Source organism: Dermacentor silvarum, chromosome 5, assembly GCF_013339745.2.
Source record: "Dermacentor silvarum isolate Dsil-2018 chromosome 5, BIME_Dsil_1.4, whole genome shotgun sequence".
NCBI lineage: Eukaryota > Metazoa > Arthropoda > Arachnida > Ixodida > Ixodidae > Dermacentor > Dermacentor silvarum.
Genome location: NC_051158.1, coordinates 30019608 through 30045033, shown reverse-complemented (window position 1 = coordinate 30045033; position 25426 = coordinate 30019608). Strand labels below are relative to the sequence as shown.

General features: G+C 47.9%; 1 protein-coding gene across 1 annotated transcript in view; it reads right to left on the bottom strand.

The window, feature by feature from the left end:
- Window positions 1-20828, bottom strand: part of LOC119453204 (uncharacterized) — a 69354-nt gene extending 48526 nt beyond the window's left edge. The window contains exon 1 of the mRNA XM_037715225.2: window positions 20425-20828. The gene's annotated coding sequence lies outside the window, so the exon portion shown is untranslated. The remainder of the gene's footprint in view (window positions 1-20424) is intronic.
- Window positions 20829-25426: the final 4598 nt, after the last annotated feature.

Below are 25426 nucleotides of genomic sequence, written 5' to 3'. Positions count from 1 at the left end.
ACGAGGTCGCGGGATCGAATCCCGGCCTCGGCGGCCGCATTTCGGTGGGGGCGAAATGCAAAAACGCCAATGACCCGCGCATTTGGGGCACGTTAAAGATCCCCTGGTGGTCAAAATTAATCGGGAGTCCCCCCACTACGGCAGTGCCTCGGGATCAAATCGTGGTTTTGGTGCGTAAAACCCCAGAATCATTTCAATATGCCTGTCCGGGCGCATGCGCAGTGGCACATACCTATGGGCACTACCCAGTGGCACTACCCAGCACTACCCATATCGACGAGTGGCCCAAGTTGGCGTGGATACGGATGGACACAGCGAAAAGTGTGCCAAGTTTCCAAAGAATGCTCGTCTGGTTAAAGAACTACAGAATATAGGCAGCTTCTTTTACAAGGCAAATCTTTGAGCCGGCTCTACTTCGCCGGCTCCGCTGTGCACAACGTGCGTGTGCTTCCTCGATGCGGTCCACACCACCGCGCGAAAGAACGTTCGTGGAAATCCTCTTTACAGCTACGTTTGTAAAACAAAAGATAATCGACGTGACGCGAATCACGTTCCTAACGAGATCGCGTGCTCCCCTTTATAGGCCCCCCGTCAACAAAACAAGCTCCACACTGCCCGCAAATGTAACGCGCGTTCATTGTTTTCCAAAGAAACCGCCGGTCCATTCAGCATTGTTTTTCGCGTAGCGCCGTCTGGCGCACCAAACTGTACGCGCATTTCCTTACGACTTCCCTTCTTTGCATGCACGCGCGCGCCTGCGGCGTGGCTGTTGGTGCGAGTCGCAGACAAAGCACGTGGCAGTGTGCCCGGCATTCTTAGAAAGCAAACGGCGCAGGCGGCGGCTTTAGCGAAAGCGCGAGTGGGCAACGCGCTGAGAACGAGGGCGGCCGGCAGGTACCGTTACTACCGCATTTACTCGTTTAAGCCTCGCAGTTTTTCGAAAGCTTCCCACGGTGCGGGCCTTGCACTCGCGTAGCTTGTATACCTAGTCACCTAAGCGAGTGGCACTTACTGAACAATCGAAGTGGTACATGATCAACTATGTGTATAACGAGAATCGGAGAAAAAGGGCGCATACTCAAGATACGAGGAGTACACAGGACAAAGGCTGGACTATAACGACTGAATTGTATTGTTGACTTAATTAAGCCCTCAAGGTCTCGCCGAGAGCATGCGCCAACACCATGCGACACTACAACTACAACGTGCTTCACACTTCAGCAGTCAAACTGACTATCCCAATCATGATTCTATACAAAGTAAAATAATTTACACACTTTAAAGGTGAATAAGGATATAAATCGGCCTGTCATTCGCACCCACAAACGGTGCGAGTTATAGACCAATTTACACCCTTATTGACAATTAAGAGTGCAAATATATTTTACAGTGTGGATGCGATACGACCAGTCTTCCAAGTTAAGGCAAGCTACGCTACCCTGATGCTGATATCACCGGGCTTCTCTATCTGGAAGGCTTCAATTGAAGCATGCTATGAGTAGGACCCCAGAAGGCTCGTCTCTACAATGAAGTTCACGTAGTCCAGCAATCGCCCTGTGTACTTTCGTGTCCCCTGTACGCGACATTTCCGCTGTTCCTTGTCTTAGGTGCAATTGTGCTTATATATATATATATATATATATATATATATATATATATATATATATATATATATATATATCAAAGATTGTCGTTTTCTAACGCTGCTGCCATTACACGAATAAATACGGTATACAGCGTTTACAGGTTGCAGGTATATATGGCGACGAGCGTCGGAGCGGGGACAATAATATAAGCACGAGCAGGCGAGCGGGCTCCCGCAAACGGCATTCTCTGCTAGTTGGAGCGCAGAGCGCAAGGCGAAAGCGATGCCTATCGGTTCGACGCGAGCGCGGTCCACGGAAACGCCGCGGGGGGGCTTTTCGACATCCATGGGAATCCGAGAACAGTCGAGAAGAGAAGAGAAAACCCGTGTTGCCTGCTCGTCGCAATGAAGGAGGTTTTTTTTTTTTTAAACCTCCTTGGCAGCAACGACGCCGAGATGCCGCCGTGTGACCGACCCAGAAAAAAAAAAAAAAAAAAAAAAAAGAGAAGGGATCTCCAGTTCTCGCGCTAGCCGACGGGCCGGTTGGTCGGTGACGATGTCCCCGTGGGGGTGACGTATTTTGCAAGCCATATGTACCGAGAGAACGGCTGAAACGTCCATTGCGTCTCCTTCGAACTGCGCCACATTGTAAAGCACGTTTTGTGGGAACATATAGAGCGTTATTAATTGCAGGGTGCATGAGGGAGGTATAGTGGCCGAATACTGCACCAGGGAGGCCAATTCCCATTCTGGCGATTCCATTCTTGGTTGAAGCCTAGTGTGTGGATCAGAGCGCGGAGCGGTGTGGATCAGAGAGCAAACGGGGATAGCCGATATTCTAGTTGGCATTAAGAGGGAAAAAATGGAGCTGGGCGGGCCATGTAATGCGTAGGGTGGATAACCGGTGGACCATTAGAGTTACAGAATGGGCACCAAGAGAAGGAAAGCGCAGTCGAGGATGGCACACAAATTGGTGGGGTGATGAAGTTGGGAAATTTGCAGGCGCAAGTTGGAATCAGAAAATTATGTGGGGTGGTGAAGTCTGGAAATTTGCAGGCGCAAGGTAGAATATAGCTAGCGTAAGACAGGGGTAATTGGAGATCGCAGGGAAGGGACTTCGTACTGCAGTGGGCATAAATATAGTCTGACGATGATGATAGAGCGCTAATTGCGCGTAAACACCGGTAGGAACAAGTGTGACAGTGGCAATGCCTGTATGACCGAATTGATGCGACTAACCAAGCCGCACGAACGTATTCTATACTGGAGGTTGTCCCAGCTAACGTTAACCAAGCTTCAAAGAAAAAAAAAAAGAAAATGAGAAAGTCACAGTTTCGCTCGACAGGCGAAGCATTGATTGCGATAGCGAATCATTAGACAGCCATACGAAGTAAGGTTAGTCGTTTTATCAGCCGTATAAACTGCTGTAAAGGTTCGCTGACTAATCATATTGAGAAGAACGTTGTCAGGCACGCACAGGCAAACACGAACACATCTCACTCGATGACCGCGGACACTCGCTGTTAGAGCGCTGGCGTGATAAAGAGCCGCAGCAGCGGTGAGCGAATTCGTCTTCGTGCCGCCTCTCGCTTCAACGCGAACTAGGCGCGCAAGAATACAAGTGCACCCGAAGCCATCAGCTAACTCAGGTCTGCTAACCTTCGAACCCAGCGCAAATTGCCTCCAAGATCGGACGCGCGCGGCCGCGCTCAACCGCTGCAGCTGAAGTAGAAGAGATGTGCACTACCTAACCTAACACCAACACTAACAGAGTACGGTGCGCGGCCGCGATGTTATCGCACTTGAACTTTATACGGAACGTCACGGCGACGCCGACGGCGGAATTTCGTCTGGAGTGTCCATACATTTTCTATCGCAATGAAACACGGTGGAAGATACGATTTTAAGGCTCACGGCGTTCTGTCGTCAGACATCTGATGACTGAACGCAGGAGGTCTTATAATCGTATCTTGCACCGTGATTTTTTTAAATCTTCTTTTTCTTTGAACAGCTTGGCTAACATTAGCTGGGACACACGGTGTAGAAAACCATACGAAGCCAACATACACTGTAGCCTAGGAAAGCGTGGGGAAGTTATTGGTAGCTTTAATTAAAGTGTAGAAAGGATAAGCAAAAGGGAAAATGAAAATGGCTGAAAAAAAAAAACAATTTGCCGCCGGTGGGAGCTGAATCAATCGTTCCGCGCGCGTTATGCACTGCCAATTGTGCTGCGTACGGCGGTTGGCTGTTCTCACGTCCACATTGTTGGCATTTACGTACGTGTACAAGATTCAACCTGAGGAGTGTTAGCCAGCGCTACTCATGACCGTAGTGGCGCTTGAGGAACATTCTTTTGACCGATAACGTCACGTAGTATACATGAACATTTGGGAGCCAGGTAGCTGACCAATAAACCCTTGTATGCTACCTGACCTGCGTCAGACCTGCCGGGGTCGAGACACTCATTGTGCAATGAGCAAGAAGAAGGGTTGTTGGTAGGGGTGTGCGAATATTCGAAACTTTCGAATAATGAATTGAGTAGTGTCCTATTCGATTAGGTCTACGAATCGAATAGTCACTATTCATAAAGGCGATACTTTTCGAATACCTTTGCGAATATTTCAAAACGCTAATTAAACATAAAATTGGAGCAAGAGTACGGTAAATTTTCACCTCCGTGGGCATAGTAGTAACATAAAACATGAGAACTTGCGTAGTAAAGCAGGCTACGTCGCTTAAGTAAGCGTACTTTACAGGCTATACAACGATCATTTGCGCTTTCTTAAGAGTCATGTGCATCTGAAGAAACTATTTCTGTGCTGCCCCATTATTGCTTTTAATAAACAACGCTTCGTAACGTACTATGTATTGACAGGAACTTGCTAACTTTAAGAATACTAGGAGGCGAACAACGCTTTACATTAATTGTGATAACGGATGTTCACTATTCCAAGACTATTCGATTCGCTTCGTTTCTGCCATTATTCGATTCGTATTTGATTCAGTCTCAAAATCACTATTCGCACACTCCCTAATTGTTAGTCACATCATCATCATCACCATCATCAGCCTATATTTATGTCCACTGCAGGACATAAATAAAAAGTAACGAAGCCAAGGAAAGCACAGGGGAAGGAATTTGGGGTTTCAGCTGAACTGAAAACACGGGACAAAGGGAGAGCGTCGCTGAACGACTGTTAACTGATTTTTAATCAATCGATTATTCAGCGACGTCTTTGTTTGTCTGTCTCCCTTGGTCCCGTGTTTCAGTTCAGCTGTTGAAGCTCGTCTTAGCTATGAACCAACTAGCTCAGTTGAATACTACGCTATTGGTGAGGTGCAGTGCAGTTTCTCGAAGCAAACAGGTCCGAAATCGAATTTACTCCGCAAGTTGGCACGTCGTTGAAAGATTCGTCAGTCAGCCATGACAGCGTTGACGACTAGATTTCGTAAGTGGACCGTTGGTAGCGGTAACAGCGTTGGCATCCTTGCCTAAACGCGCGCAGTCGCGCCTGATAGGAGTGAATCTGTCACGCTTGACAGGGCTTTTGACAGGCGTGACGGGAGTAGCGATCGAGGCATCTGGCACAGCGTGCCAGGCGCGCGGTTTACTATAGAGAACTGCCGGAAGCGAAGCGTCATCGCGCGTTTTACAGGTGATGCCGTTGACGCGCCGTATGGTTTTCCAACCTCCAAGTGCACTAGTAGTTCGTTGTTTATTCATTGTGAAGAAAAAAAAAAGATAATGGAACATAAAAATTGTCAGGAAAACTACTGCTGGCCGGACGCTGTCTGGATGAGCCTGTTGACCTGTGAGTGGGGGCCGGCATTGCGCGGAATGGGACGTGATAGTAAATGGCATGGAGAGAGGACAGTAAATATGATAGTAGTAGAGAAGGAGTGGACATATATATATATATATATATATATATATATATATATATATATATATATCCTTCATCGATATCTATACATCCTTCGTCCTTCATCTTTTTCTCTTCCTGAAAACTTCTACATCTAAGGTGGCTGACTGGACTAGTTGGTTATTCTACCTTGCTGGTACATCTTGGTACATCTACCTTGTACCGCTACCTATGCCTGTAACGGATCCGTTCGTATCAATCATTTCCCAGATTGTTTTTCCCTCCATCACAAAACGGCAAAGTAGCGCCATCTCGCGGGAATGCGAGGAAATTAGCGTGGCGATGATCGCGTGACGTTCGTACATGGTACAGACTTTCCCTGAAGCCCACCATAACACACTTTCGCGATGAAAAAAGTAAAGCACGCGCCAGATGGATGACGATTATTGTCGGGCGACGAGATACGCCCCAAAGGGTGTAAACATTTCTTTGAAACAGCCTTTAGAGCGTAGCGGAGCGATTGCGGCGTCAGAGTGTACCAAATATGGCGTCCGTGACGTCATGCGCAGGCCAAAACATGGACCGTCTCTGGTCATCCATACACGGTGACGAACATGCTCCGAGAAGGCCATCGAGTGTCCCAGCTGGCGTCGTGCCCTTTGAAAACCCTTGAAGCGCGCACAGAGGCGTCGCTAATCCTCGAAGGAATTGAAAGCAACTGCTCGGTGAATCCTTCTTTCGCGCGTGCTCAAAGCAGCGCGGTCGAACTAATCAGGTGTGCCTGCAAGATGCCCGAAGTCAAGGCAACGAACAACGAGGTATTCGGCGCGGGTTGTCACGAAGACCAGTTGCGGTGAAGCGTGGCTCCAAGGCCGATGCTAAATTGAAAGCTGTCCAAACGCGTTCCAAGAACAACAGGCGGGACTGGTCGTTATCGTGGGAGACACCAAGGCCTGTTTGCGAGACAACACGTAACGTGGCCACGTATGCGCTGCATAGTGAAAGTGTACACGCACAGGCGACGCCAGGTGTTTATCGACTTTGGCCATCTGAGAAAAGAAAGGCTATATACCTCTCAGACTGAACGAAGCGCTAGTCACAGGATATCTTTCAGACTTTATTGTTATTGAAAACCGGTGCCTTACGATTCTGAAGAATTACTTCCTAGGTAAGGTGGCATATATCAATCAATCAATCAATCAATCAATCAATCAATCAAACAACTTTATTCATCTCAAGAAGAGAAAGGGGGTGGCGTGAAAAAGCTGCTTAACCGCAGCTTTTGTTCAAAGTTTCCCAGTTTGTACAAATACAAGCGTTCTTTCTTTGCGTGGACACGTGGGAAAAAGGCTTAAGATCACGTGGCAATTCGTTGCCTCGACTTTTCATCCTGGAAATTGCCGCGTCGCCTGGGGGGTCGTCGATGATGATGCAATGGTATAAGTCTCACAAAAAGTATCAATTTTCTCAGCGACCGGGGATGACAAAATGAATTAACGTTTCATATGACACACAGTGCCGCCTAAATATGGCTTAACGTTACACCGGAATGTTTTTAGCTTTTATTTTTCTGGCTTAATGTCGAGACACATGGGTCTGAGAAGGCTAAATATTTCAGCAGCCTTGACACAGCCCTTCCTAGTATTCGAGTTTCCCGGCATGTACTATAATATATGCGGACAACTAGTGCTGCCCGGTTTTACTGGCTAATTTCTCGGTAACCCACCGTTTTGTTGGATCCCGCGGTCCGTGAACATTTGACAACGCCTGTACACAGGCCGTATTTGCGTGCTACTGATGCAGGGGCGCGAACGACAGTCACACAATAAACTGCGACGCATGACATGCGGACTCACTTACATGACAACCAGGTAACCATGACAGCTAATCATGACAACCATGTAAGGTGGACCCTTTCCGTTCCAACATTCGGCGAATTATACTTTCACATTATGCCACGATACATTTATTTAACATTACGTTTTTTTTTTGTTTCTATGGTTACGCGAAGAGCGCTAGCATTTCGCTGCGACTTCGCTCAAAAATATTTGTTCAGATTTTTGCTATGCAAAGTGCTGCAATGTATATATATATACCTAGTCATTTTAATGCGATAGCATTTACAGAGTATTCACCGGCCTTCTCAGTTGGCGTCGATGCAAAATAAACTAGGTCGATTCCGGAGGCGGTGTAATTCATGGTGTGGATGAGCAGATCTAGAGGATGCTATCGCATTACAGTCCTGAGCAAATGTGACGTCATGACGTCGTACATTAAGTCAGCGAGCGGCACTTAGCGTCGGCGTCGAAGAATAAAATAAACTAGTTACTGTTTTAAATGCATCTGGATCGGTAAAGCCTCGACGACCTCAAACGACCTGCGCTAACGTATGCATCGCGGACGCTGGCACATACTACTTTGGCGATCATCAGCGTCCTTGTAAAGCCTCCTTTTCCGTCACAAGTTGCCCGCTGCTCGTATAAGAGAGAGAGAGAGAGAGAGAGAGAGAAAAACGTTGTTCAGGTCTTGAGAATATCGGTCACCACTCCATTTCTGCGAAGTCGATGTGCCGTACTAGTGTGCCTATAGGACGTTGTAAACCGCGTTGGGTACGATAAGCAGCAACACCATCACTTGTCCTACAATGAGTACAGTAGTCATGGCTTGGCAGACTGAGGGCTTTCCATGTCCTCATCATGAACCTGTTCTCACCAGTGACCTCGGGACCGTCAATAAGCGATGTATTGCTCGAAGCCGCTAGGAAATTAGAAAGCTATTTCATCTAAATTAGGTTGGCGAGCTTTCTTCCCGAGGGCCACGAATCTCAAGGATATTTAAAGAGCTTAGTCACCATTTTCTAAACGTTCGTCCACTCAACGTTATACACCTCGACTCAAGATCATCCCTCTCGTCTAACCAACCAAGAGTCCCACAGACAGTACCCCAAAATTAGCCAAATATATTATCAGCTACCAATTCGCTTTCCTATAACAGGCGTACTCCTGGATACGGCCCTACACCCCTCTGACAGTATTAAACCTGATTGACCGAGGGACAACTTTTGATGGCGCAATGATGCCGTTGGCCAAAGAGCTTCATGACTATCTTTTTGGTCCGCACGATAAAACTACATATATGGGATTATTGCACCCAGATATACACCACGTGCCACCACTGTGGAGTCCCCACCTAATGACACTCACGTAGCTTCAAGTTGTTACACTGCACTGTGAACACTTCTTATTCTCACAAGCCCATATCTATGCGTGAGTATCTGCTTCAGTCGAAGGGTGGCGCTGTGTCCATTCAGTGGAGGTAGCGGCGTAGGTAGCGGTGCTAGGCAGATAGAGAAGTTACGAGGAAGAGAAAAAATATTAAGATATACACAAAAATGCTAGAATAAAGAGCTAGCATGCATATCTTATTAAAGATGGCACACCTGTTCCCATGCTCAAGCAGGCTAGGTGACTGTCACCGCCCCGTTTCAAAGGGGAGGCCAATAAATAATAATCATCTTCATCATCGGAGTAGAGCAGGATTTACGAATCCAGCCCGGTGGGTGTGCGAGCGATTAATGTGTATGTCCACGTATATGCACGTGTTTTGGGGCAGTTGAGATGTGTTCAAACTGTTTGTCTTCTGACGTTTCACACATGACCTGGCGTAGCATGCAGGCTGCCTGCCACGCTTGTATCTGCAGTTTATTTTGCCAAAGTGAGAATCTCGCTGAATCAGTAGTCTGTAGACCCTGCAGATGCATTCCAAAAGAGCAGCCATGCTACCTCGATTATCAGTCGCATGGCACGTGGGCGAGACTCCCTTGCAAGAGCTGCTATGGAAACTATGTTGTGTTCTTGCTGACATTTCGTTGGCCTTCAATTGTTTTTGTTTTTTGTTGTTGTTGAGAAGCAGTTGAACGTAATGACTGATCTTGCAGTGGTTGCCAAGCAGTATTGTTTGCGGCCGCTTCATGTAGGAAAGTTCAAGACCACAGACCCAACAATGGTTAAGGGCACTCACACCCACCAATGTAACTAGGAACGTGAGTGCCGAGAAAGTGGACAAGCTGCTACATTTTGCATTGTCACAGGCAATCATTTCCTGCGCCCGGTCATTGATGACTCTCGGCAAGCGCCATCGTCGACCTGAGATGCGAATGGTCGATGACGTCACAATCGCAAACCGCTTGCTACTTTCGCACACACATCTCATCAGAAAACAATGTCATGACGTACAATAGTAACGTCCCGCCCGATGAGAACCTAACACACTGCACTTAGATCACGACATACTGACGTCACTGTGGTGCACGTAGAAATAAGGCGTTCCGTTGACGGTTACGGGCTTAATGCAGTGTCCACGGCGATCGTGAAGGACGACGCCAGCGGACAGGTCATGAGAAGGGCCTCGATTTACTCGGATCATTTTGTCGTGCACGCATCGATGGCGCGTTGGATCCAAGGACAGACGCAGTGGAACCCTCGTCGTATACACTTAAGCATGTGAAGCGCCGTTATACTGAAATTACCCTCACGTATACTGGAAGGTTTGACGTAACGGTACAGAGTGGGTTATGCGTAACGATTTTGGCTGCTTAGGGGTCAACTAAGACATAAAGCGAGTTATTTCCACGCTTCTAACGCACGTGGTCGACGTTACGGAGCGATCCGGCGAGGGGGTGGTTCAGTCACGGCATTCAATTGCTTCTCAACAGAAAGTTAACTGAATGGTAAAAAAGTCAGTAAAAACACAACAATTTGTTTATGCACCTGAAAGACATATCTGCCGCTAAGACGACACGCACAAATAGGTAGACACGTTGCAGTGTCCATGCCCACAGCAATCGTGAAGGACATTGCCGGGGAAGTCATGGGAAGGGCCTCGATTTACTCCTCAGTTTGTCGTGCATGCAGCAATTTCCTGTTGAGTCGGAGAACCGCCGTATCGGATCCATCACATTCATGCAGTTAGGTTTGGGAAGCGCTGCTATCTCGAAGTGAGCCAAACCTGTACTGGAAAGTTCGACGTAACTTTTCCCAGAACGGGTTGTGCGTAACAACTTTATAGGGGTCAGTGTAGGCATAAAGACAGAAAGCGAGTTGTTTCCGCGCTTCGAAAGCACGGAATTCCACGTCACTGAGACATTGGCTGAGATGACGATTGAATCACGATATATACAAGTGATTCTCAATAGAAAGTCAGTTGATTCAATCACGATATACAATTGTTTTTCAATGGAAAGTAAATTGAAGGCAAACAAACAGTCGTCAAAAACGCAGCAGGATTTCTATGCACCTGCTCGGCCGGACGAGACCGACCCAATGGAGAGTCATCCAGTGCGCGGGCGACCGCACAATCGTGCCAAATAGCGCACGCACGTATATGAAACCTCGAAGAACGAGCGTGCCTTCTTCTTCGATTCGTAATCGCGAGGGACGACCTTCGGGCATAAAAGAACCTGTTTGCTTCTGCCTCGAACGTCGTCGAGGGCGCGCGCTGACACTGTAAAGATAGCGGCAGTGCGTGGGGCTTTTGTCCCTCGGCTCGTCCGGGCGCGAGCATCCGGTGAGCGTGTGCTGCCCCCGTTAAAACAATTACAGCGGTGCACGCATTGCGAGAGATTAACGAAGGACGACCCTTGCGACAGACAATTTTGATGGCGAAGGGAGTTTCATTCACGAGAACGACCACCGGCCTTAATGCGGAGACAATGAACGTGTCATATTTCTTGGCTTTAGTTTTAAAGCTCTTTACGGTGACAACAAAAGGACGTGTTGCAACGAATGCGCGTTGATTCGCCAGTCTAGCAATTATCCGACGCCCGAGACATTACTTCACTAGAGAAGATGCTTTGACAATTTGTTTAGACCTTGGCGTAAGACCTATAGCCAAGGGCTGGATTGACACTGCAGTCGAATGGGCTAGAGCTTAGCGTATTCAGCATTAATAAAAAAGGTAATCTATCCCTTCTTACACTTAATGTGACCCTACATCTTGTTAGAATTGCACCATGTACGCTTCTTTCTCAGCGGTTAAGATCACCCTAAAGCTCTCTCCACGACAAAGCCTACCTTACGGCGACGTCTACATTGTGGTCCTCGCTCTGCGTTGATCTGTGTAGACTTTCCCCTTTATTTCGTAGACATTTTCCCTCCTTATGACTTCTCATTCTCGCTATCAAAGGTCTACAGTGACACCCTATATAGAGAGAAGTGCTTAACACGTATATTTTCTTGTGTATCTTGTGTTGTCGACTTTCTATACATCGCAACGTTTTTTGTTTGCAAGAAGTCTGTAGATGCTAGCTGAAAGAAAGTGCAGGTCATAACGTGTTCACACTGCCCATAGACAATCTATAGACCTCACAGAAAACCGCCTACAAGCTTTTTCAGACCGCCCAACAGATTCTTTTGGTGATGGCATACGCGTATTATCTAAATATCCATGCCGTAATAGTCCACAAACTGTCTATATACGCTCTATAGACATCACGGAAAAAGTTTACAGGCCTAGACCATCCATTCGAAGGTCTAATAGTGGCGGTTGGCCAATAGAACGCCCTTTCTTCGGCTTTTGTTGCGATAGCCGAACCAATGCGATCGCCAGCTCAAGCAATGCGACCGTTGAGAATCGGTATATAAAAAAAGCCATTAACATGTACATTTTTTGTCTATCTTGATCTCTATACCAATTAAACAGCTTGTTTGCAAAAATCTCTGTAGATGTTAGCTGGAGAACCCTTTATAAGTCGACATATTTATCTTTGACGTTCTGTACACATCACAGATGAACGTCTACAAGCCTTGCCCTAATAAGTCCACACATTTAGCACTATAGACGTTCTATAGACATCGCAGGTAAACCTCTACAAGCCTTATTAAACTATAACAAGGAATTGCTTTTTTGTTGTGTGTGTGAAGGACCAACAACACCCCGGTCGACCAATAACAGCCCCTTTCGTCGGCTTCCGTTACGACAGCCGAAGCCGGTGCGACTATCGTCCACTCAAACAATGCGGGGCGTCGAGGATCTTGCCCGAACATATAGACCACCGCTCATTTCGCTCGAGGCTCGCTTTCTAAATGGCCAACCAACTAACGAGATACAGTGAAGGCGGCGCGCGTAGACAAATAAAAGTAAGAGTGAAACAATGGCGCGGGCTCCCTCAACGTGCTACACAAGAGGCGAGCAGCTGCACGCCAGGCCCGGCCAGGCCCGGCGCGGCTATAGCTGTCTCGCTCGAGCAAGCACAGCGAAGGTCTCGGGAGACCTCCCCGACGGCGGCTGGGCGCTTCCGCCTGCATCTAGGTGGGCGTCGCGGTGGCTTTTACGCGGAGGCGTCACGCATCCCCGAGACGATCTGTTGTGTGTGGGGGCACCCTTGGGATGATCGCGCGTCTCGTTCGTATATGAGGCCCGGCGCGTAACAAGGACCCGGGGAAGCTGCGGCGAGCGTCTGTTTCTCTCTTCCGTTACGCGCCGAGACCACCTTTCAGACGTGGCCTACATAATGCCTGGTCGCGGGGCCCCGCTTGTTCTATGGCGTGGCGGAAAACGCACAGGACTGCGCACGCGGCAACAGCGCTGCGCAGGCCTGTTGTGACGTGTAGAAGCTGGTGCGACGTTGCAGTTAAGAAAGAGAAGAAGAGAGAGAGAGAAAAAAGAAGGCATGCTGTTTAATGAAATTTGCTGTAGAGCAACTGTAGATTGTCTAATAAATTGACTGATTGAATTGAATAAATTGACTGAGTGTCTAATTAGGTGGCCGATTGATTTTTAAGTCTAAGATTTTAAGTTCGCTGACTGATCGACTGATTGAGAGATTCACTGAACGATTAACTGATTCCGCGGCTGACCGACCGACTTATTGACTGTCTGGCTGACTGACTGTGTTCCTGATTAAATGATTATTTTATTGAATGTCCGATGGGCTAGCTGACTAAATGATTGACCGCTTGCTTTGTCGACTCACTTGTTGATTGGTGATTTGACTGACTGACCTTCTGATTGATTGAATGATTAGCGGGCGGAATGATTAATTGATTTAATGATTGAATCGCTAATTCGCTCATTGATTGGCTGACAAGTTGACTGACTGACTGAATAAATGAACAAAAAGCCCAAAACAGACGGGCTGTCAGCGACACCTCGTGAAGCACAAGCTTGAGACTCCATAGACGTTCTGTAGACACATAGACACGCTTTTCTGAGCTCCCCCATGCCTTCTTTACCTCTACCACGTGACCGGCTCCTCCCCCCCCCCCCCCCCCCCACACACACACAGCATACACACACTTTTTTTCTACTTTGACACTCCTAATGCTAACGCTATAACAATAATTTTAGGAAACTGGCTATTGTCTCACAGGGAAACGCGTGAAATCTCCAAGCTACGCACCTTTAAAGACACTTGCCATCGGTGGCAGCTTCAGCTTGGCAACTTTGCGCGTCGGTAATTCGTAATGTCATCTCCTAATTAGGCAGTGCTCACTTCGCGTTTGTATTCAAAACCTTCGAAGGATCTATAGAACTACCTTCAAATGATGTTCGCTCACGGGTCAACAAATGCGAAAACACCGCCGACCCTGTTCCTTCAGTCTTATCTAACGTCTACGGTAAGCAAAACTGTTTGAAAGCTTATCTTGTTTCGGAGATGCATCCTGTCTATTAACGAAGCCCGAAAGGATTGGCACGAGGAATGTTAAGTAGTTTGTACTTAGTCCAGGAATGGTATTTGGCAAATGCGGTGTCGTCTCCCAAATTAGACAAGTTTGTTGGAACGTCAAAACTGCGACAACGTTCTGACCCACGTGAACGGCTGTCATCAGCTTAGAAACCCACGAGGACGCTGCCAAAGATTTAACAGTAGAAAGCTATATATACGAGAGATTCAATCTTCGAATGATTTGTGCACGTTGAGTCATCTGTACGTGCTTCAGGAATATATTTTTCAATACCGTATCATCTCCCGAATTAGACAGGAGGCGTTGTAATCGCAAATATGCGACAAGTATTTTTCTTCCTTGAAGATAAATCAACAGCCGAAAATTGAAAAAAAAAAAAAAATACGCTGCCAAACTTCAACGGGGAACTTTTAGCGAGATATTCAATCTTCGAATGCCTGTACTTCGAGTCATCTGTGTGTGCTTCAGGAATATACTTGGCAATACCGAGTCATCTCCCAAATTAGACAGGTGGGCCGTTGTAATCGCAAATATGCGACAAGCTCTTTTCCCTCCTTGAAGATATGTCAACAGCTGAAAAAAATTGAAAAAAAAAAGACGCTGCCAAACGATTCGACGGGGAAACTTTCTTGCGAGTGATTCAATCTTGGAATGCGTGGGCTTCGAGCGATCTTTTTGAGCGCCACGCTTAAGCGTTCCAGGAGAAGGGCATCGTCTCATCTGCAGAGGCTATTGCAGGCGGCGCAACGGGACATCGGCGAGACTTTTCAAACGGCGATGTCGAAAACCGCATTCCCCGATGGCTCGGTGCCATCGTATAGCGGCCTCCGCCCAAACCGTTATGCGACCGGCTGGCCGGCCGGCCGGCAAATTGTGTCGAGAGAAATGCGTCGCCCTACCGGAGGGACGGCTCAACCGGAGACTGCTCGCGGCTATACAGGAACGCTTCGAGCCGTTCCGCGATGACGCATTCTTTTCTTTTTCCTTGTTGGACACCGAAGGACTCTCTCTCTCTCCATGCTGTGAGAGCCGGTTTTAGTTCATTTTTCGGTTCTGATCGAGAGTGAAGTGTACGGTTTCACTAGCTGGGCGAGTTGGTACTAACTGCATCTCCACTTGAGAGTGGCTTGTTGAGCTAGCTGGTACGTGGTCATGCTAGAAGAATGCCAGCAAAATTTGAAGAAAAAAAGGTTGAAAAAATTGATAGGCAGACATAGACAAAGCGACTGACACCTTTCTGTCGCTTTGTCTATGTCTGCCTCTCATTTTCTTCCTTTTTCAATTTTTGCTGGCATTCTCCTAGCACCTTCACTTACAGCGCGAGCGAACCAAAAGGGACAAAGACGTGTCACGTTTTTGTCCCGGTTGGTTCGTTCGCGATGTAAGGAAATATTATCGAGAGTGGGCGCCTGGGCTGAGTTGTTCGAATCTGAAAAATGCTGCGGTTGAAAGTCCGTTGGCTATAGCTCTGTTTAGTCAGCTTAGGAAAAAAAAAAACCCAGAAAAAAGAAGAAAAGGAAACGAGAAAGAAAATTTGTCAACGATAAAGAAATATAAAGTCAGTGCAGAAGTGCAATGGCGGTTCGATGCCGGCTCTGCATACGTACAGGGAGGGTCAGAAGCTTACGGGATACAGGTTCCGCTAAGGTAGGCGTAATCTCTGGCCAGTTTTAGCTCGTAACGAATAAATCAGTAGAACGCAATTTTGATCGCGTGCACTATTGCACGTAGCACATGGGAAACCTAGGCTGCGTGCCGTGTTTCAAGAAACATTCTGCCTGTCGTTTTTTGTTTTTCGGATCCCCCCTCCCATAATCTTTTGACCCTGCCTGTACAGTCAAAGCCGGCTATAATGAATCAGACTTATGCGCAAGGAAATAGTTCGATGCGTCAGGTAATTAGATATGTCCAAACTCGCCTATAACTTACCCGAACGATATATTTGTGACGTGTTACTCGCTATATGCGGAGTTGTTATCCCCGCTGGATATTGTTATTTCCACTAGAGAACAGAGGCAAGAAAAAAAAATCCCTTTATTGAAGACAAAAACTACCCTTGGTAGGCAGCAATTATTTCCTCTGCCTTGAACTGTATCTCAGCGTCATTAAGAGTGGTGTTCTCGATGCACGAGATTGCATAGTATCGAGAAATGTATCAAGAAAAACAGAACAGATCAAATCAAGCCAAGCGAAATCAGATAGCCGGGCTCCAGCCCATTTCCGTTCACGGTTCATTATCTTTATTATTTTTATTTTATTTTTATTTTTACCATTACGCTCGCAGCGGGCGCCTCGAGTTAGATATAGTCAATGTCTTAGTTCGTTATGGAAAGAGTTACTTTACATGCGTATCGGTCAGCAAGTTTCGCGTGTTCCATATACAGAATAATTCGCTATATCCGGGTTTGTCATATTTGGGTTTGACTTAACGTTACTCGGTGACAGCGTAAGGATTCAGTACAAGCTCCGGCCACAAATACCGTACTGCATCTGTGCTGCCGCGCTTGAAAACAACAGTTCCCGAGGGAAGCCGATATTAAAGGAAAGTTCAATTCCGCCATTTCGTCACCGAAGATGAGCGAACGTAATTGGCTGGCGCGCTTGCACGCCAACTTTCTACAAGTTTAACAGCGGCGCGTTTGCCGCTCCATTCTTCGGTCGTAACCGTTAAAGAGCAGTTCAGTGTGGTTTCGCCGCCAGCAGACCGAAAACGATCCCCTCAAATGTCGGACAGTAACTGCGCGCGATATGCCTCTGTAATTTCTCGCGGAGAGAAGTGCATGCTAAAGACATTTTTGGTGGTTCCTCACCCCTTCCCTTTTCTTCTTTTTTTAATTTCGCAATATGATCTTGCCCTTGAGAGGTTAGACACGTCCTAATTCGATGCTGATGTCGAGGACGAGGTGCTGCGTAATCAGCTTGAAACCGAAATACCGAACGGGGCTGGTGATACCCAAACAACTGGTAAAAGGGACGTGGAAACTGAATAGCCAATTCAGCAACCATGAGAATGACGTTTCGGCGAGGAACCACACACATCGCCACAATCAACCCAAACACTCGGTCCTCTTCTTTCTTTTTTTTTTCTTTTCGAGTTAGTTGCACCGCAACAAAGTGTCTTTCACGCTGTCTGGTTACGGCCCGACATAAGGTCGTGGTGCTCAAAGAAGACCGTGGCTTCTTTAGTTAGGTTAGGTTAGGTCACAAATACAATGCGAAAGTTATACCGCGGATATGCTGTCATGCCTCCATGACTTTTTTTTTTCGTCTTTCTTTTCTTTTTTAAGTCTTCTCACTTACAAATGGTTGTAAGTACGCGCTTAATTCGCACAACATCATTTTGGCTAACGTGCAGGTGGTAAACATCCCTAGAGTTCCGTCAGTGGTCCTCAGACTTGAGACGGTAGATAACTGGACGTATAGTGTCAGAATCACGGCCGTATAATTATCGGCGCTGTGGCATTGCCTTTCCCGCATGTTTCGAGAAATTATAAAGAAACGCTGCTGCACTAAAGCCTATTATGTTAGCCGTAGCCGAAAGGCATGCTGGCAGCCCTCAGCGTTTTCAAAAAAAGACAGCACAGCCGACGTGCACTGATCAGACGCAGCCGTCGTATAAGAATACTCATCAAGACGCCCTGAAACCTGACTACTAAAACCGATCGAGACACTCGCGAAACATTTCAGTAACGCGCGTCGGCTACGATGCCAGTTTGGCGTGCTACATAGCATCCTTAACCACTGCTCCTCTGCGTAGACAGTGTTTGATGAATGGCGCTGTTCATGCATATCAGCCATGGTGCTGTCGTAAGGACTGCAGTTTGAGCGTGGTAGCATCCTTTTATGCTAACACCGCGTATGCAGTAAGTGATCCCTCGTGTTGATCTTAGCCATCATGAACCCTCTCGCAGAATCACATAAACCGTCCAAAGCACTACCAAGCACCGTCTTTTGGTTCCCTCCCCAGCAATACACGCCCGGACCTCCCTCAGCTCTCCAGACAGTGACAACCTTCTCTGACCGCCTTAAGAAGAAAAAAAAAATCCTCAACACCTCGACGAGGCAAGAGTTGGAACCTTTGTTTAACTCGTCTACGGAGCTTCATCCAGTCGTAGCCGCTCGACTGTGTCCTTACCGCAATATACGCCTAGATACACTCCGTCTACGAGAAAGTCACTGCCTTATAATAGGCCACAGCCCTTGGAACAGTGAGTCGATTCCGCAATAAAAAAAAAAGCCAAGCCAAGACCGCGTGAACGTATAATAGTCCTTCTTTACGATATAGCCCCGTCTCAGCAACTGCGGCGGCAGAACCCGCTGGACTGTGTCCTCCGACCACCGTCGCAGCGTGCACCGACCGACCGGCCCGTGGTGGCGGCGACGGCGACGTCGGTTCTTGCGTAACGCTCGAACGAGACCGAAATGCTTGCCTCCTGACGTCACGGCCGATATAGCGCAAAAAAACTGACCGGCGAACGAAGAAGAAGCTACAGAACCGGCGGCGGGCGAAGGGAGGCCGGCGGCTTCTTCTTTATCGTCCTGCCTTTCTCCCACCAAGCGCGCCCCCTTGGGAGCTGGTGACCTACTGCCTCGTAGCCCAAATATTTTTGCTGCACCCCCCAGCCGCCACGCTGGTATGATGTGGATTTGAAGTTGGAAGGTGGGGGGGTCTCTGCACTGCCTGCCCGCTTCGGTACATACTCTCATTTCGCCGTGGGGCCCGCCGTAAGGGGAAAGGGGAGTAAATGTAACGATACACGGCGTCGTCGAATTCATGGCGAACGCGGCTGTATGACTGGTCACAGCTACAGGATGTGGAGGATACAGTCGCCGCAGAACAGTCGTGCGTTTATGGCAGGTTGAGAACGTAACCGGTTCACCTGTTACATCTTATCCGCGCGTGCTTCCACGTCACTTTCCCGGGCAGAGCCGAAGAAGCGACGTATAGATAAGTCAGCGGGCGGAGTTGTGCTTCAAGTTTTTCTTTGGCCTATTTCGTATTCCAGCTCGCGCTGAAATCTACTCGCCCGCGGAGCTTCGACTTTTACTCTCGGTGGTTTCGAGACTACCCGCCCTGGTACGTTTTAGAAAGTCTACGCAACGCATTCCAGAAACTTCTCGTAGACATATTTGCCTTTATGTGGAATCGGTTATCTATATAAACTGTTCACAGCGTCTAGAAAAATAGTAACCGGTGTCCTTTCTATGGACGTATTCGTGATAACCAGGATGATTACTAGACCACCGAACTGGTCGATGGTGGGAACGTGATAGACAATAGCAGGCCAGATAGGTGTGTACCGCCGTTAGTCTACCAGCTAACTACGAGATGTCTGTTGACATTGCATATAAACTCTGCAGACGTTCAATGAAAGGCGTAAATAATTTTTGTAATTTTTGTAAAACATTACACGTGCGCCCATGCTGACACGTCGATCCCATGTCTCGTCATCGAGGAGTCTTTCTACAGAACAAGCATTTATGCTTCGGCGCGTCGCGGACCGGCGGAGTCGTATATACAGAGTACGAGCAATGCGGTTCCAGAAGCTACAATTTGGAATGATGCGCTGTTCAAACTTGGAATGGGGAGGACACATTCCGCGGAAACTGCAATAGTATAGACATCGATCGGCGAGCGTTTCCTGTTGTCCAAGTGAGTGTGCCGAAAGTTCTGACGTTTTAAGTGTTTACAGATCACGTGACTGTTGTGTGAACGTGCATCCTAGCAGGTTGCATGCTAAAATCTGCCGAAATGTCTTCACGTCGCCGGCGCCCCTTAATTCGCCGGTGTCAGCGCGGTATATTCAAGAATGTGACACCGAGTCTTAACCTCCCCCCTCCTCCCGCGCCAGCGGTAGTTTCTTTCGTAATCTTCAGTCCAGGACTGAGGTCATCATCGCGGCATCGCTGTTACGGCTATTGCGCGCACGGCGGAACAGCGCGTTAGAAGCTTGAACCTTCCGTCTGGCGGAAGTAGCAGTCCAGGACTGCCAGGACATCAAGGCCCGCGTTCGCAAAAAAACGTTCTTACGCTGTTCTGAAGAGCAGGCGCCAGCTGATCATCGTGCAGGGCATACTGTGAGAGCAATTTTCGCAACTCATCTTCTTCATCTGTACATATCGTAATCACCACTATCGCCAATGTTATCAGCGAGGCCGACCAACAAACGTCGAAAGTTGTTACAAACGAAATACTTCGCGAATTCGGACCCAGGTTCGAATCCGCACGTTTCTTTGCATGCCATGGTTTGCGCAGTTGGTTTTCGTGAGCATCGGGGTGTTTCACACGTACCTTGTCTAATGCCTCCCGAGGTTAATCCAGGGCCGACGGGGGGGCGGTCGTCTTGGCGGCCACGGAGTTTAGGAAGGCACACACTCCCTCGCTGCCCTCTCGTCGCGGAGTCCCAGATATAAAAAAAAATAAATAAAAAAATAAGAGAAGATGACTTGCTTCAGCAGCGCACCACCCACTGCTGATGTGTCCCAATTAACGGAGAAGAAGAAACCGCAGAGCCTCGCGTCGATGTGGGGTCCCGTTCCTCGCGCACCAAGACACAATACGTTTACGGACCCGAAGGGGGGGTGACGGACACCCCTGCTCTCACTGCCTCTCTGGGGCGCTGTGACTGTGCTCGCGTGGCCCAGCTTACAAGAGCGTCTTTATGCGCAGGCGCGCGCGCCTCTCGCCTCAGGGTGTCCCGCTTGTGGATGGAGTCCCGTTAGACGGCCCCCTCCTCAGCCTCAACTTTGCCTCTCCTTCGCCTCCTCGTCACGGGCCCTCTTCTCTCGCCACCGCCACCACAGCCACTACCTCGTCAGTCCGGGCGAGGGGTGTGTGAAGAAGAAGTGGAGGAGGTCCTGCCTCTCTTCGCTACGTCTTCGTAAGCCGGTGCACAGTCCCAAAGGGTGGCGGCGGCGCCTGTAACGCGGTGCTTTCTTTCTTATTTCTCTTTTCCCCCCGCCACCGCTGCGCGGCGCCACGCTTTTTACCTGCGACGGCGGCGGACACGGAGTCTGGAGGCCGCCGCTCGCCGACGTCGGCCGCATTTCCACGCCGGGCGAAATGCAAAAAAGCGAGCGCGTTCTCTCCGCTGGTGTTGTCTCGGGCGGTTTTGCGGGTTTCTGTATGTACGACTGGGCGCGCGGCGCTCGTTAAGCGGCGAATGCGTATTCCCCCCAAGTTTTAAAGTTACACCGACATGGAGAATTCTGCGATAATGCCGATTTTTCTTCTCCGCAAAAGAGGGTAACTTGAAATTCAGGACTGCCATCCAAACCTGGCTTGGTGAACTTTCAGCACACTCGTAAACTTATTCAATTTTTTTGGAGAGCCTGTTCATATACTGTTGCTCATTCATCGTTATAGGAGCCTAATTCACGAATCTGATGGTTCTCTTAGGTGCTGTTGACCACGGGCCTGTCGCCTTTGGTAATAGTATGTCCGACATCAGCATAGTTATCTGTTCTTACGAATAGTCTATCAGTAAGAACTTCTTTGCGCGTGTATACCATCCTTGGCCTTGTTGGTTAACTTAGTGAAATAATCACCGTCATATTTATTTCGAATTCACATTCAGGGCCTTTTCAATGCAATTAGCATCCCTTGCCGACTTCGTATGTTTATCTATCAAGCCTCTCAAGCCGACATAGTGACCAAGTTTTCGCCTAGCTTGTGTCACTAGCTGCGTGCTCGTGGTCGCGATGCTGTCGTGGTCGTTATATCGTCGTCATTCGATCCGTCTTCCTCATTCGACTCTCGTCACCGTCGTCATCACGTCATTCAATTGTTGCCACGTCCTCGTCGTCAGGCCGTCGTCGTGCCATACATTAACCATTTCAGAACAGTCACCGCATTGTCATCGGGCCGTTGACGTCATCGTGCCTTTGTCGTTCCGTCAGCGTCATAACATCGTCGTCATCACTGCGTCGTAGTCGTCATACAGTCATCGTCGTGACGTCATGTTCAGGGCCCAGCCATGACGTCGTGGTGAGGGCCAATTTCCTGGCCGTAAAATGGGCCGATGCCGGAGACAGTGTTGTGTGTCGCATTTGTCCGAAGGAATTGAAAATCTGAGAATGACCGCGAAGGTTGGAAATGGAGGGCGTCTTCAGCAATACGGTGCATCTGTACATTGCTTGAAGGCTAAACGCATTGACATCTATGACGGTCGTCGTAAGATGGGTGCTGGCGGGATTTTTCGCTCCTTCTAGGAAGTATGCTGGAGATATCGTGCTGGGGTGCATTGAATGGCGCTAGCTTCGTGCGTCTTCCTTACAAAGCAGTATTATGTTTGCTCCTAACAGTCCACGTTTTATAAACGTTAAGCCGCTAGCCACGTGTCTTCATTGTTCTGACGGCGACTTACACGGGACAGAAAGAAACATCACGTAAAACGAAACAAGGAGCAGCGGACAGTACACAGAGCTGGTAGTACATGCTTGCATTATTGACACGATTTATCCAGTCAATAGAAAGTTTGCGTAACTATGGACTCAAAACTCAACTCGCTCCTCACCTAGTTTTTTGCAAATTGCTTTTGAAAAGTGAGAGTTCAAGCTGGAATCATGCAAGACAACGAAGGTACGCATACGACCACTTCTCGAGAATACATACGCACGTTATTTCCTGTAAAGAACGCCTGTAAACAGTCTACGGAATAACGACTTTACTATCTTTCTTTACTATAGTCGGCGACAACCTATAAAAGTGCAGAGGCATATGAACTGCAGTCCAACTCGAAGATAATTAGTACAGGTGGCCAGCCAATTACGTTCGCTCACTTACACGTGGCGTCAGGCGCCTTGTATTTTCCTGCGTGTTTGATATGGTTAATTTCATCGCACAGAGATGTATATCTTTGTGTTCACAAATTTTAGGATGAAACCTGAACATCTTGGCAACTGCTATAGGAAATCGCGATGTCAGAAGTCAGATACAGGTAAACAATGAGTGTTTATTTTCCAATTAGCCTAGCGTTTAGGAATTCAGCTGTGAGTTTCTTCCAGCTGGCGTGGCTCTATTTCAGAGGGGAAGTCGGGGCACATGGTGGCTTCATCTGTTTATGTTGCGGAGAGCGGTGGAATGGGAGGCGGGTGCACTGCGGTTTCGTGGGTGGAGCGTGCACTGAATTCTTAGGTTGTGAATTAGCGTAAGTGTCTCTATACGTTTTGCAAGCCATGGGTTTGAACGTTAATGGCCCATAATGGGTGGCAGGAAACGGGATTGTTAAGCCGGCGGATTATAGTTTGTAAATATCGAGCTTAAGTGTATCTTATAAAGAAGAGTTATGTAAGAAGGCAAAGCGTTTTACGAGAGCTCTTTAGGTGATCTGTAGACTGTCGGGAACCATTTTTTGATGTGAGGTAGCAGAAGTCACGAACAATGCTGGCGAAATATATGCTAGGGTATAGCGTACCACCTGGTCTTGTTTTCTTTAGTGAACCCGCATCTTCAAAGCTGGCAGTTTGCTTTGTCAGTCAGTCGGTCGGTCGGTCGGTCGGTCGGCCAGCCGAATGACCAGGTGACAGAGCGACTGACTGACTGATTGACTTGACTTGGCTGACTGACCGACTGACTGAGGTCACATTATGATAGGTTATCCCACCACATTTAATGCTTGTATACGTGTAATGGAATACAAATTATACCTTGCTGCGTAATCTTAGCTCTATAATAGGTTGGAACACTTTCAACGTCGGCAGCCGTGAAGCCCGTAGGAAATGCAAGTTTCTGCTGTTAGGTGGTTCCACCTTTGGGGACTCGGAGACGTCCTGTAGATTGCGCACCCTTTCTCCCACGGCTCGCACAGCGCGTCGACATGACAGATGCGCGCTCATGCACCGACGCACAACGATCTCAGAAAAAAAAAAAAAAAAAGGTGAGGTCGCTGATCGGAGTTGTTCCGCGTGCCGAGCAAGCGTGTATACGCCATTCTCGCGCGGTAGCCACGTGTGCTTTCCAACGCGGTAACGTAAAGAGTGAGGAAAAGGAAGGGAAAAAAAGAAGGAAAGAAAGCAAACAGAGTAAGAATGACATGGAGGAAGAACAAACGAACGAAAAGAAGACAGAACGAAAGAGAGAGCTTGAGAAAAAAAAAAAAGGAAAGAATAGAAAGAACCCCGCGCCCAATTGTGACATTACGTCTTCGAGTATTTATGTTCTTTCTTTCCACTTTTGTCGGAATCTCCTTTCTAGTTATTTAAATATTTTCCACTGAACGTAGCTCGCCAGCTCACATTGAAGAGAAATGGAAACGTCTCTAGCAAAAGAACTAGAGAAGGAAGAAAAGAAAGTAGCGGAGAAGGAAAGAAAGAAAGAAAGAGAGAGAGAGAGAGATAGGAGGGGAAAGAAAGTTGCTGGGATGTGCCACTGAAAGAAAATCCGGACGGGCCATCCATCCAAGACAGCGATAGCGTTTTCTTGCCCGACGACAGATACAATGACGGCGATGATGACCACAACCGTGCTACGATGACGACTACATCACGACGAAGAAGAGGATAATGCCATGGTTCCGTACTTCTCGGATCTGATTTGTTATGAAATCCTGGACAAAGACAAGAATAATTTTTTGTTATACTTACGTGACTAAGGGAGGCTATATTTTACCAAGAAATGGTACCGGCTTCTCCTTGTGACCTGTGGAAAGTAGAAACACCTATGTCACGGGTGGAAGAACATGACAAAGGCGAAACGACAACAACCACCACAACAACAATGACAACAAAACTAATGTAAGATAACTGACGTAAGACATGCTGAAGCAGTGCGAACGTGCTTCGTTCACCTTGGAGCAAGATAACTCTAGAAAATGGAAGTTAAGCAAGGGACATAGGTTTTCTCGCGAAAAAAGAGAAGTTGTGTTCCAAACTCGCCGTAGACGGCGTAATAGACGGCTAAGCGGACAGAGGCCATCTCAAGTTCTGTTCCATTTCTGAAGAAGCCGGCAAAAAAAAAAAAAAAAGGCAGCTTCGCGAAGGCAGCATTGAAGTAAAAAACGATGCAGGTGTAGCGAAGAAGAGGGACGATACAGCGGGGCATCCTCCCCACCTTTACACATGGTACTTTGCTGTCCAAACAAGATGGCGACTCGACGGAATTCAGGTCGTCTGCTCAAAGGAAAACGGGAATTACCCCTTTTAAATGCGATTAATGTAAGCCACGTTGTCTTTTCATAGGATCGCACACGCAAAGTGTTGAAGAACAGCGACAATATGTGCGCTTCTTAGCTTTTCCTTGTTGACGCGAGGGGGCGTCGTGTCACAGAGACGTCTTCCCGATGGTTCCAGACGAC